This window comes from Pleurodeles waltl, chromosome 2_1, assembly GCF_031143425.1.
Source record: "Pleurodeles waltl isolate 20211129_DDA chromosome 2_1, aPleWal1.hap1.20221129, whole genome shotgun sequence".
NCBI classification, from domain to species: Eukaryota; Metazoa; Chordata; class Amphibia; order Caudata; family Salamandridae; genus Pleurodeles; species Pleurodeles waltl.
Genome location: NC_090438.1, coordinates 860856618 through 860869706, shown reverse-complemented (window position 1 = coordinate 860869706; position 13089 = coordinate 860856618). Strand labels below are relative to the sequence as shown.

The window sequence follows — 13089 nt, the reverse complement described above, 5'->3', positions numbered from 1 at the left end:
TACTGACTAAATGCAAAAGACATTCCGATGAATTTACATGTGCGAACAAACAAGCCGGAAAAAAAATGTAAATCAGCTCACTGTTCCACTCGCTGTGTATTTAGCATTCCCTTTTCTCTTTGTCAAAACACATTCTGTGTAATGTTTCACCTCAAGTGTAAACTCTGGTTCTTTTCTTTGTGTCTTGTATCCATTTCTAATGCCGTAGTGATTTCTCATTTCCTTGAGGTATCTCTGTATGTTTGTTACTTACTAAAACTTTCCAAGCTTGCTTCTTGTTTTAACTTATTTTTTTCTTTCCCCACTCCCTTTTGTCTGTCTCTGATAGTTTTCTCAGTCTCTCGCTTTCACTGTTTCAGTTATGATTTACTCTTGTTGCTCTTGTTTCCTCTCTATTTTGCCTCTTGTGCCTTCCTCTTAAACTCGCTGTTTTCTTATTTATGTCTTCCACATTGTCTAGTCTTTTGACGAGTCACTATCAGTTACTTTGTTTATATCTATGGTCTTTACATTTTACTGTGTATCTCTAGGATTCCAGGTTGTCTTTTTGGAGCATCTGCATTTTATGTGATTTGCTAATTTACTCCCACAAAATGCTGGCCACGTGTATTCTGTTGCAATGATTGACGTTTAAAAAAGATAAGTGTAAAGGCCTTTTAGACCTGGGATCCTTGGTGTGGTCTCCCCTGTCTTTTTTTGTCTCTGCTTCCCATGTTTTGACTGTGTGATGGACTCTGTTTTTGCTGTTTTTGGTACTCTGGGCACTTTATCACTGCTGAGCAGTGCTAGAGTGCAAGTGCTCCTATGTAAAGTGTATGTGTAATTGGCTTTCCCATGATTTGCATATTTGACTTACTAGTAAGTTCCTAGTAAAGTGCACTAGAGGTGCTCAAGGCCTGTAAATCAAATGCTACTAGTGGGGCTGCAGGCCTGGTTGTGCCACCCACATTAGTAGCCCTATAAACTTGGCTCAGATTTGCCACAGCAGTGCCTGTGTGTGCAGTTCTAAACTGCCAAAGAGCCTTTGCAAGTGTACCCACTTGCCAGGCCTAATCCTTCACTTTTTATACATGTAAGGCACCCCTAAGATAGGCCCTAGGTAGCCCGACGGGCAGGGTGCAGTGTATATTAAAGGTGCGACAGGTACTGATGTGTTTTAGATGTTCTAACAGTGAAATACTTCCAAATTCAGTTTTCACTGTTGCAAGGCTTATCTCTCTCATAGGTTAACATGTGGTCTGCCTTTAAATATTCTTAAAGTGTAGATTCCCATTGAGAGCAGATAGACGTGTAAAGTTAGGTGTCTCTGAACTCACAATTTAAAAATACATCTTTTAGTGAAGTTGTTTTTTAGATTGTTAGTTTGAAAATGCCACTTTTAGAAAGTAGGCATTTTCCAGTTTTAACCATTCTGTGACTCTGCCTGTCCGTGGATTCCCTGTCTGGGTCAGACTGACAGTTGGGCTGTTAGTGAAACTCCTCTAGACAGTGACACAAAGGGAGCTGAGGTGTGGCCTGCATATCCCGATGAGCCATGTGGGCTGGAGTGGAGGGAGGAGTGGTCACTTGCACCTGAATTGGCTATGCCTGCCCTCACACAGTGCAGTCTCTGACCCCCTGGAGTGTGTCTGGATCCTGGCCTGGGCTAAGCAGAATCCTGTAAACAACAGAGACTTTCCTTTGAGGTTTGCCTACTGCAAAGGCAGAAAGGGGTAACACTAGTGGACCCAAAACCCTAGAATTTAGATTTTCTTGAAGATCACTTCTGGAACCAAGGGGAACCTCTGCCAGTGAGAAGTGTTGTCCTTGCCTGTGGCTGTGCTTTGTTGGGCTATCCTGCAGTTGCTGCTTCTCTCTGTGAAAGGAGACAAAGACTGGACTTTGTTTTGCATTCCTGCTTGAGAAGAATCTCCAAGGGCTTGAACTGAGCTTGCCTCCTGTTTTAAAGTCTCAGCGCCATCAGGTATTTCCTCTGCCAGCACCTGGACTCTCTGCTGAGACTCCGGCCCTGCCAAGTGGCGCCCTATCCAGTACCTGAGCCCTTGAAAGGTGAAGTTGGCAGAACAAGGACTGAAATCCACTCACAGAATACCGTGCGGGGACATTTTTGATACACCAACTGTAATGCGGCTGATAAGCAACGTGCCATCCACTTCGTCTGAAATGGACGCTCCGCCTGCATCGCAGCTGGGAGATCGATGTATCATGGCTGGAGAAACAATACAACACCTGCTTACGGCTGCTGATAATGACTCAAACCCCATGCTGCGTAGTTTTCTAACACTGTGTGAACCGGATTTCTCACGCATTATCGCTGGGCATCACAGCCATCATGAACCTGCGCCGATCCGAGGTGACCCATAGGGAAATCGATGCATCGCTCTCTTGTGAGGAAGAAAAACGATGCATCGCCGACCTGACCTGAGAAGAAAACGACGCATGACCTCACTCATGATTAAGGAATCAACGCATCGCTGACTTTTCCGATGCACACTCCCCATGCGGCTTTATTTTTTACGCAAACCAGGTACTTGATCTCCATTGTTTTCTATGGTCTTAAACTCTTATTCTTTTGAAAATTCATATCTTGACTTGTGTATGTTGGATTTTTGTTGTTTTGGTCTTGTTCAATTTAGATAAATATTGCCTATTTTTCTAAACTGGTGTGGTGACCATTTTGTAGTGTTTTCACTGTACTACTGTGTGTGTTGTTACAAATACTTACACATTGCTTCTTGGATAAGCCTTTCTGCTCGTGCCAAGCTACCAAGGGGGCGAGTGGGGGCTAACCAGGTGTGTTTCTTCTTTGCCCTGACTGGAGTGAGGGTTCTTGCTTGGACAGGGTGTAACCTGAATACCAACCAAAGACCCCATTTCCAACAAGTCCCAAAGATGTTCTCAGCTGATAGCAACTGGCACTAGTGATGACCAGGTCGACTGCAACAACCAATGGGGCCCCATTAATTATGAACCTGACTGAATAGTGCGTTTACAAGCTACTGGCCATAGTAATAGCTCTTACAGTTTTTGCTTGTATTTATACACCAGGCTGCGCAAGAGCCAAACCAGCAGGGAAGCTATTTCCAAACCGCAGAATGGCTCAGAAGGAGGAAACTGGAAGCACAGCAGTGGCCTTACCAATTTGGCTCAAACTTGACAATGAAAAGTGATTAAGTGGCTCTCCCTGCTTGTTAGTGGACAGGGGTAAAGGATAGGTCTCCTAAGCCACTGCTCCTACTGTCTTTTGTAGCAGTAGCAGTGTCCTTGAAATAACATGGGTATTCCTCTCACAATTAGGTAACAGCACTCAACAACAGGGGTTCATTCTTGAAAAATATACAATTATCTTGGAACTACAAAGGCAAGGTAATTACAAAGGCAGAATCACAAACAGTCACCTCCTTTAAGTCCTAGTGCTCTAAGATGTGTGTTCAGGACTGAGTCATAGGAAACACCAGCATAAAGTTCCACTACACTCATCTGTTCACATTGCTACATGTGCTTGGCCAGTCCCAACTTGAGCAGAGAACATGCAAGACAAAACTATTTATCCATTATTTGCTTACATTAAATTGATGGTTATTACTAGTTTGCTGATCTAGATCTCTGTTTTGGCTGTGTTAATTTGTGAGTAAATTTGTACAAAGGTATTATCATAATAGGTCGGCTGATTTGGTGATCTGTTTTCTATCAGGGCAAAAAATGAATATCCTAATTATTTGCCACTATACAGTATGTTTCTAAAACAGGCACCTTAATCCAAAGTCCAATGGAAACCATCAATGTTACATTTAAGGCTAATTTTTTAAATTTTTATGGACATTCAGGTAGTGCTCACATCACTTGAAATGCTCATATTAGCAGAGTTATCAAGTAAGGCTGGGCCCTTTGGTAGGCAAGGATTAAGCAGAAGGAAAAAAGCAAGGTGGCAGCATCCTTGGTAGTTTTCTGTCGGATGTCCACAACTCCAGCATAATCAGTGCATGCCCCTACCTTGCATGATTTGACACCAGAAGATGGGCTTGTTCATTAATTCAACTCTGATTCATGTGTGCCAGAGTCAGACTATGGACTATCACAGTACACTTAGGTGGTCATTCTGACCCTGGCGGTCTTTGACCGCCAGGGCGGAGGACCGCGGGAGCACCGCCGACAGGCCGGCGGTGCTCCAATGGGGATTCCGACCGCGGCGGTAAAGCCGCGGTCGGACCGGCACCACTGGCGGGGTCCCGCCAGTGTACCGCGGCCCCATTGAATCCTCCGCGGTGGCGCAGCTTGCTGCACCGCCGCGGGGATTCCGACCCCCCCCCTACCGCCATCCAGATCCCGGCGGTCGGACCGCCGAGATCCGGATGGCGGTAGGGGGGGGTCGCGGGGCCCCTGGGGGCCCCTGCAGTGCCCATGCCACTGGCATGGGCATTGCAGGGGCCCCCGTAAGAGGGCCCCTACATGTATTTCACTGTCTGCTGCGCAGACAGTGAAATACGCGACGGGTGCAACTGCACCCGTCGCACAGCTTCCACTCCGCCGGCTCGATTCCGAGCCGGCTTCATCGTGGAAGCCTCTTTCCCGCTGGGCTGGCTGGCGGTCTGAAGGCGACCGCCCGCCAGCCCAGCGGGAAAGTCAGAATTACCGCCGCGGTCTTTCGACCGCGGAACGGTAACCTGACGGCGGGACTTTGGCGGGCGGCCTCCGTCGCCCGCCAAGGTCAGAATGAGGGCCTTAATCCTTAATCCTCAACTGCACCTATGCTAGTAGCATCCCCATCATATCCCGTTCTTTCAGAACCTTTCGACGTGGTTAGTCAAGATGCTGGGATTCTTTTTCATGTTCCACCTCTTAATAGGCATCTACATTAAATGTTCTCCAGATTTTTTATTGGTAAATTCAATCTTTTGGTACTAGTTTTTTAACTAGTCCTGTGGCTCACCTTGTTATCATCAATAGACTCAGCTATGAAATCAGGTCACACCATTTGCTGACCACGAATAAAACAACTGTGATAATGCAATTAATTTCACCATACTTAATTGAAACTAACCATTTGCACTATTTTGACTTTACCAAATGTTACAAATTAATTCGCCCTTTTTTGGATCAGTCAAATGACTGATACCGGTCTGTTGGATTTTCTGTGAGAGCTCAGTCAAACAAAATGCCTGATGAATAGTAAGATTCATCAATTTTTCTAATGGTACTTAGTGAGTAAAAAGTCTGTGATATAGGGAAAATAAACTTTGTGACCACAAAATGTATGAGGGTTCTTCAGGGATTGAACTAATGCTGTGTACCCTAGTAATCTATATTAGAACATGTTTTGGAAGATAGGTAACTAACAAAGAAATCTGCAGCTGCAGAACCAGCAAAGTGATCCTCACAATAGAAAAAAAAACATGCATGCATTTGCCCAGTGTTGTGGACGGATTTACCTATCCTTAAAAAAATGAATGTATGACAATTGATTACTGTTAAGTATGGCAAAAGTAAAGGTCATATTACTTGGTACAAACCATTGTTTATCTAATTCTGTTTTTTCAAACCCACCTCCTGCAGTTACATTCTTCTCTCAGTTAACAACTTAGCAAATAACACTAGATAAGCCTCTGCTAGACAACACTCACACTTGTGAACCATACCTGGTTAATGTGAGAAAATAAACATGTTTTCGTCAAATGTTTCATCTTAGGAAACCCATATGTCTAGTGATATCTAGGTTAAGGCACATTGAAGTTGAAGCACTGGTCATCCGTAGAGTACACTAGATAATTTTGTTTACCTTCAAAATTACGTAATATCTGAAGGAAACATCCAAGTGGTACAGAAGAAAGAGGCTTGTCCTGTCATGTGTATCAGGACATGTGACTATGTGTCTGGATTCAAACATGTCCTACAGCAGTTCAATGTGGAGGGCAGAAATAAATAATATCTATCTTTTATATGTAGGTGCATCCATAGCTCTTCTTCTAAGTGTCTGTTAGCAAAAGATTTAACTTGAGCACTTTATCTAAGAGCACACACAGAGTAGCATAAGGCAATGGTCTCTTTTGTAATGCTTTTTCTGGCAAATGTGTTTGCTTTTGGCCTTTTTTGTAGCAGTGTTCATTAGCTTCAAATGATCATATCCAGCCTCTTGGACAATATTTTCGATTTCTACTGCAAAATTACTTAAGTCTTCTTGGAAAGTGGTTTAATTTTAAGAATTAAGAATAGAGCTAGTGGCGCAGGCAGGTTCATATTATGTTAATAAGGGACCAAAAGATTTGTCGGAACCATGAGTCACTAATACAAAACTACTTCAGTTGCATACTATTCTAGTAGTTCTGCATAAAATAATGATATGTGTACTAATGAACTCATAACATATGTAGAAACAATTTAGTTTGTGTAGAATCAATTGAGGACCTAAAAATATCTGCTGTACCTGAGACCCAGATGAGTGAAAAGTATCATGTGTAATGGCAGATAGTTCTAATATGTTTGATGAGTGAAAGAGGCAGAACCATTTCAGAAGATCAATAAATATTATGTTTCAAGAAACCTGCAACCTTTACATTGTTTGTGGAGTTTTTAAATTTACTCTGAATAGTGGAAATGAAATAACTCACTTGAAGCACTCTTAAAGTATATTTAATGTTTATTTGCCTGTGACTACTTTTGTTGATGTGTGTATTACATTTTGGATAAACTTTGTGAAATAGTTCATAGCTGATGAAAATCAAAAATCTTTCTTGCCCACAGCTAGATCTGATTTTGGGGCAGAGACTACAAAATAGAGTGGAGTAAGATAAATCTCTTGGTAATCAGTTTCACTACTGCATACAGTTGGGCATTCTCATACCAAGGGCTTGATTAACAGAGACTGCACTGTGAGTAAGCAGGACTTTCTGTTTTAGTGCTTCTGGCTTACTTGTGAATTCCTAAGTTAAGCCAGAGTTAGTGCTAGCCAACGCAAGCAATTCAAGAATAAGCCAGGCCTACTACAACAGTATATTAAACAAAATCATGTGACTTGGGCCCTTTCTGTCTACAGTCAGCAATAACTTGGATCTATGTTGTGGACCCTGGAAGCACAGTGCTTAATCGTTGGCACACATCTGAGGTGGTTTCCAGATTCAATACGAAGAGAGCACTGCACAAAGATATGCATGGCTCAGCTAAGGTTGCTAAAATCACACATTGAATTAATAGTTGAAAAAAATGACCTCTTCAGGATTGAGGCACTAATTAAACATTATGCGCTATTCACTCACCATAGGGAGAAAAAAGAAGAAAACTGAACTCATGTGGCTAGAACTTCTGAAGATAATAACCTGGTTGCAAATCTGGCATGTACAGCTAATTTAATTGTAATTTGTTTGAAGGTTTATAGTAGAGCCTGGAACATGATTGACAGAATTAATAGGGGTACGGAACAGTGAAGTCTCTCTCACCTGGTCCTCGTGCCCCTAGGTTTTCAGGAAGGCAATGAGTAGGGCTTATAAAAACTCTTTAAAAGTCACCCAGCTATAGAAGTAAGGGGCTCATGAGTGGAGGTCAGTAAATGAATTATTCATTGTAGGAGTCCTGTGAATGAAGAGAGCTGATTTACAGGATAGACATTTACAGAAAAGAATGTTTTACCAACAATGTGATCATTTTGAAATATATCACTCCTTATTATGTCTAGTTTCACTCTCATAGCCAAGGCACTAGTTAAAAGTTTTCAGTGATTTCCAATAGGGCCATTAGTAGGAGATATTGGTTGAATGGGGATACACAAGTTTTTCATTAAAACACACTGCTTTGGGTTACTCTAAACATAATTTTGTCTTTATTTACCTCAGCCTGCATGGGCACTTATGACGTGCAAAGCAATGCAAAAAGCATGATTACTGGACCTTATGATGTAATGCGAGTGCAGCACAAAACTGTGTTGCTCCACACTAAGTACTGGTGCAAATTTAAGTAAACTTACCTGTGGGAAAATGTCTCTTTTTTATGTTCACCCTCAGTTTCTGGAGTGATGCTGCTGCTTTGTTTTTACTCTATTCACTGGGACTCTGCTAGCGAGGCCCCAGTGCATATGTTCTGACCCCTAAAATGAATTGCCTTACTGTCTAATTGTCATATTTAACTTAGCTGTAAGTCCATAGTATACAGTACAAAGTGTACCCAGGCCCTGTAAATTAAATGTCACTAGGTGAATGTAGCATACATTGTTCAACCAATAGATTGACAGTGCAAAACATGACTGCATACCTACTACTGTAACCTGCCTATACAGTTTTAAAGCTGCAATTTTAGCCTCATAAAATAACCCCTTTTGACCGGTTTAAAACTTTGGTTCAAATATCAAAACAAAACAAAAAGTCACACCTAAGGAGGTCTTAATATCCAATAGTTCAGGGTGCATGCTATTTAAGAGCAGGGCAAATAGAAGCACACGTTTAAGGTGCCAATGCCCCAACAGCTACTTTCACTGCTTCACAGCAATACATTGGTATATAATATTAAAATTAAGTAAGGTTATCTCTGCTTAGGAAACAGCTACAAAGTTCTCACCTAGAAATTTTAAAATATTTATTACATTCCCAATTCACTGGTAAATCAGAATTGTACTAAATATTTTACTATGTTTAACAAGTCACCCTTTACCTGCCCAAAGCCTTCACAAGCCCATTTACATGAACTTCCAACTGCACCTAAATGCAGAATGGCCACTTAATGAGGAGTGAATTTGATCCCAGAACTGAGAAAAAGGTCTTAGGTGTGGGAAGGTGTTCTGTGCCTCTAACAGGATGACAATCTGGGTAGTGTCCAGGAACTTAATAATCTTAAAAGGGGCCTACCCTGAAAGATGCAGATTTAGCTATGTCTGGCTACCACCTTTGTCCTCTATTCAGTCAAGCTCCATCCCAGAGGAGAGAAGCTGCCCCCAGAACTGTTTTTGAGTGGCCACAGAGGAGGGGTTGCTTATTTCTTTGGCAATACCTCTAGATTTAGCACAGGAATTCTGCACAGGAGAACACACTTTCTGCCATGCTAGACTTAGGTAGAAAGGGATACTGTGGGATTGTTTGCAGTGTGGCACACAGAAACTGCTGGAAAAGTGGGTAGGCCTAAATGTTGCACCCATGGTACCCTCTTCAGAACACTACTCAACCTTTGGAAGACAGAAAAAGGGCTTCACATGCTGTTGAGACCTGTGGGGAGACCTGGAAGGTTGGACTTGCTGTCAACTGTACCCAGGACAAAGAAATGGTCTCCAAGGGTCAGCTGACTGACCTTCTCTTAAACTATAGTAACATGACAAGTTGTTAGAATCTCCTTACTTGAAGAGACCAGTTCAAATTGGACCTGCTCTGGACCCTGCTGGTGGTTTCTGTTGGAGTGAGTCCTGAGGTCTGGAACCCTTGGTTTGTGTCAGAGTGTATTCTTCCTACCCAGCCCTAGAACTTGGGACTTTTAAACGTTGTGCTAATTTTGAATAACTGTCTGTTGACAGAGCCGTCGAGGAACTTGAAGCAATCTGCCAGCCGAGTTGCCAAGGGTGCATCATTGGTGGGCCAGACTTCACTGCAGCTCATGCTTTGTTCTTCTCCGAAGCAGCACATATGTTTCAGGACTGATGCTGACCAGCATTTGATGACATCAAACCATCTGTGGCTATAGCCTGCAGCTTTTTCCCTCTGACGAAATACAACTTCCAGAAAAGATTCTAAATCTGAAGGTGCAAAGCTTCACTGGGACTGACATTGAGCAGCATACTTTCGATGGCGAGGTCTTTCTGGGTGCAAATTCTCATGGATTTTCTTGGCTTCATTAAAGGCTACACTGAGATCTCATTGTTAATCAATCTGTCATCAACAAGCCCATATTCTGCTCCAGTCTGCAGTCTTAGCCCACTGACAACTCTCTGCTCTTTAAAACTTTCCAAGTATGAAGGTAACTGTCCAACCAGGACAAATCCAACCCATGTCTCTGACCAGTACTTCTTTGCAGTCACCTTAAACCTTACACTTGTCCCAGTCTAGCTCTACCAGTTGCCTACGGTGGATACATTGCTCTTTTTGTCACAAATTTTATTTCAAATTTTAAAAATTCACATCTCCAGTTCCCCTTACTTGGTTTTGTCTGTTCATTGGAATTTGTATTTTTATAAATTGGAGTTGAATTTGTATTGTAATGTGTTATCAACTTTTGCAGCTGTCTTGATTCTTCTAAATTCTTTACACATTTTTTTAAAGTGAAGCCTTCCTACTCTGTGCCATAGCTACCAGAGGTTGAGCTCAGGCTTAAATTACTGAAACCATGACTAGACCTAACAATATCAGTGACAATATTACTTGTGGTGGACTACCATCCACCTCAACTAATAACCATTTTCTCACACTAACACTCTAACTTTTAAAAGCAGGTGGGATTTGTCCAGGGAAAAGTGCCCTGAGATCTGGGAAAAAGCTGTAGAAATCTATGCACAAACATTGATCTCCAGGAATCTTCAATATTACAATGGTAAAAACTTGAAATACTATAGGATTTTAACTAAAAAAAACAGAATCAAGCAATATTGGTGCTTCATTGAACACCAATTAATAAGCTCAATTACCCTTCTGGTTTTGTGTTGGTTACACCATGAATTTGACTGTGCAGCTTTTCTTCACAAGTTAACATAAAAGGTGCGCTTGTGCATAAGCCTTGGTTCATTCATTGTTGCAATGTGATCAAATGTGCCCTCCATCTTGGGCCACTGCTATTAGTAAATTCAAATAGAATCTTTTTGCCTAATCTCAGGAAACAGTGTTATAGGACTGAATGATAAGCATAGAAAAAAACATGATTGAATGCAAGATGAGCAATTGACATTCAAGTGATATTGTCTTCAGACACAAAACATCCCCTGATGTTTCAAAGGAAAAGGCATTTGCATTTGTAATTCACCACAGAATCTGTAATGCTCCTGACGTTAAATACCTGCCAATGCATAATGAATGCTGAGAATAAAGTGACTAATAAACAGGCTTGTTACACATTAAGAAAACATACTGGTGCATTTCAATGCATTCTTGTTCATCAAAATGCATTGCCTTGCTGGCAAAAAATATTATTTCTATGATTCAAAATATGTGAATAGTTATAGCTTTTCAAGTTTAAAGAGATGTTTGATATTTATTTACAATTAAGAGCCTTGATCTATAGGCAAGGAATGGTTTATTAATTGTAAAAAACTCAATTTTGCACCAAATATGTGCCCATGATTACTTTTTTTGATATTTAAGGGGGAGTATCCTAATAAAGGTTGAGTGCCAGAGCTGTGTTCAAGATAAACATTGGGTTTTTGTGTTCTTCATTTATCTCTTTCGCATCCTTATCCCAAGCTAATTAACATGTTTATCATATAATGCAGCACCAATCACATTTAATTTCTTCTGTTATTCAATCAAATTCTTATAAACTATTTTCAAGAACAGTTTTTTGGAAGGGGGCTTAAAATCTGAGGTTTGTTTGGGTTAGGTTGCTTGGGTAGAAGTCCTGTATAAGGGTTCTGGGAAACTTGAATTTATGGACAGACTACTAGCCAGTACTCACTGTGTTGATTATATATGTTAGACTTCGCCCCCTCTGCAGGGTCACCCCCAGACGTGTTGCCTTCACCCTTCCAGCTTTGCTGAATTTGTTTTTGTGGGCTTTAGGAATCTATGGACTTTACCACTCCTAACTAGTGCTAATGTGTTTGTGTTCTCTCTCTAAACATGATAAAATGGACCTACACTTGTTTGCATATTTAATTTGCTTGTACATCCCTAGTATATGGCACTACATGTACCCAGGGTGTCTAAATTAAATGCTACTAGTGAGCCCGTAGCACTCATTGTGCCACCACACTGAAGGAGCACTTTAAAATATGTCTCAGGCCTGCCATTGCAGCCTTAGTGCAACTTTGAACTGCTAGTTTGACCAGACAAAATAAATCCTTTGCCAGACCTAAGCCTTCCTTTTTCATACAAATAAGTCACCCCTAAAAAGGGCTCTAAAGGCCAACAGGGCAGGGTGCAGTATATTTAAAAAGTAGGATGTGTGTTTAAGTTTTACATGTTCTGGCAGTGAAAAACCTCTAAATCCATTTTTCACTACTGTAAGGCATATCTCTCCTAATGAATAAGATAGGGCTACCTTATTTCATTTAATGGGTGCTAACGTTTGATTTGCAATTAATATTGATGTCAAGTTTGTACGCAAATTAATTGTAATTTAAAACTCTTGTAAGCCACAATTCTATAATTGCAACTTTTAGAAAGTTGACATTTTTTTGCCCCAACCATTTGGTGTCTCATGAGTATGAATATATTGGCAGTTGGCTTTGTGTATTCCTGCCAGACAATGAGACGAAGGGGATCTAGGTGCTGGTATCCTGGGCCATCCTGCCAGAATGGGTGGGACTAGAGTAGTTCCCTGTCTCACTTACACTGCAGAAAACTGCCTCTAGCACACTAGCAATAGAAGTAACACCAGTCTTTTGTCACCCTAGATTGCCTGAAGCTTTGGCAAGGGAAGGAAGGAACTTTTGTGAAACAGATGTGGGGTCACCTAGACGTTTCCTCTACTTTAAAGGCTGGCACCACATATAAATATTAGATCTCTTGAACCACTCATCAGTACACCTCTGGACCTGCGGAGGATCCCCAGAAGCACAGTCTTATTCTTCAGAGGACTGCCCTGCTTCAAGAGGCCTCCTTTGTCTCTCAGAGGATTACCCTACTGCTATCGGAGGACTTTCCTCCACATGAACCTTGCTTGTACTCTCGAGGTATGTTCTGCTGCTTCAGGCCTGGCTTGCTGCTTGAACCCTGGACTTCCAGAGTGAATACAGGCCTTCTGTGTGAGCTACAGGGACATAGCAATCTTTAGAGACCTTGAACCCTTGACATGGCCTCTGCCTGGAGTTAGTCATGAACCCCCCTACCTGAGTGGTTCCCAAACAGTCCTGGACCTTTGGAAATGGTGCTAAAGGTGTTCCACCTGCCAAAACCCGAAACGCAGGACTTGCAGCTTCACCCCAGTGGACATTTTCGACTTCCAAAAAAAGTGACAAAGTCCAAATATATAATT

The 13089-nt window shown here is 41.7% G+C and overlaps 1 protein-coding gene across 1 annotated transcript in view; it reads right to left on the bottom strand.

The window, feature by feature from the left end:
* LOC138269465 (cadherin-9-like) overlaps positions 1 to 13089 on the bottom strand; it is a 783906-nt gene that overhangs the window by 87436 nt on the left and 683381 nt on the right. The gene's annotated exons all lie outside the window — the stretch shown is intronic.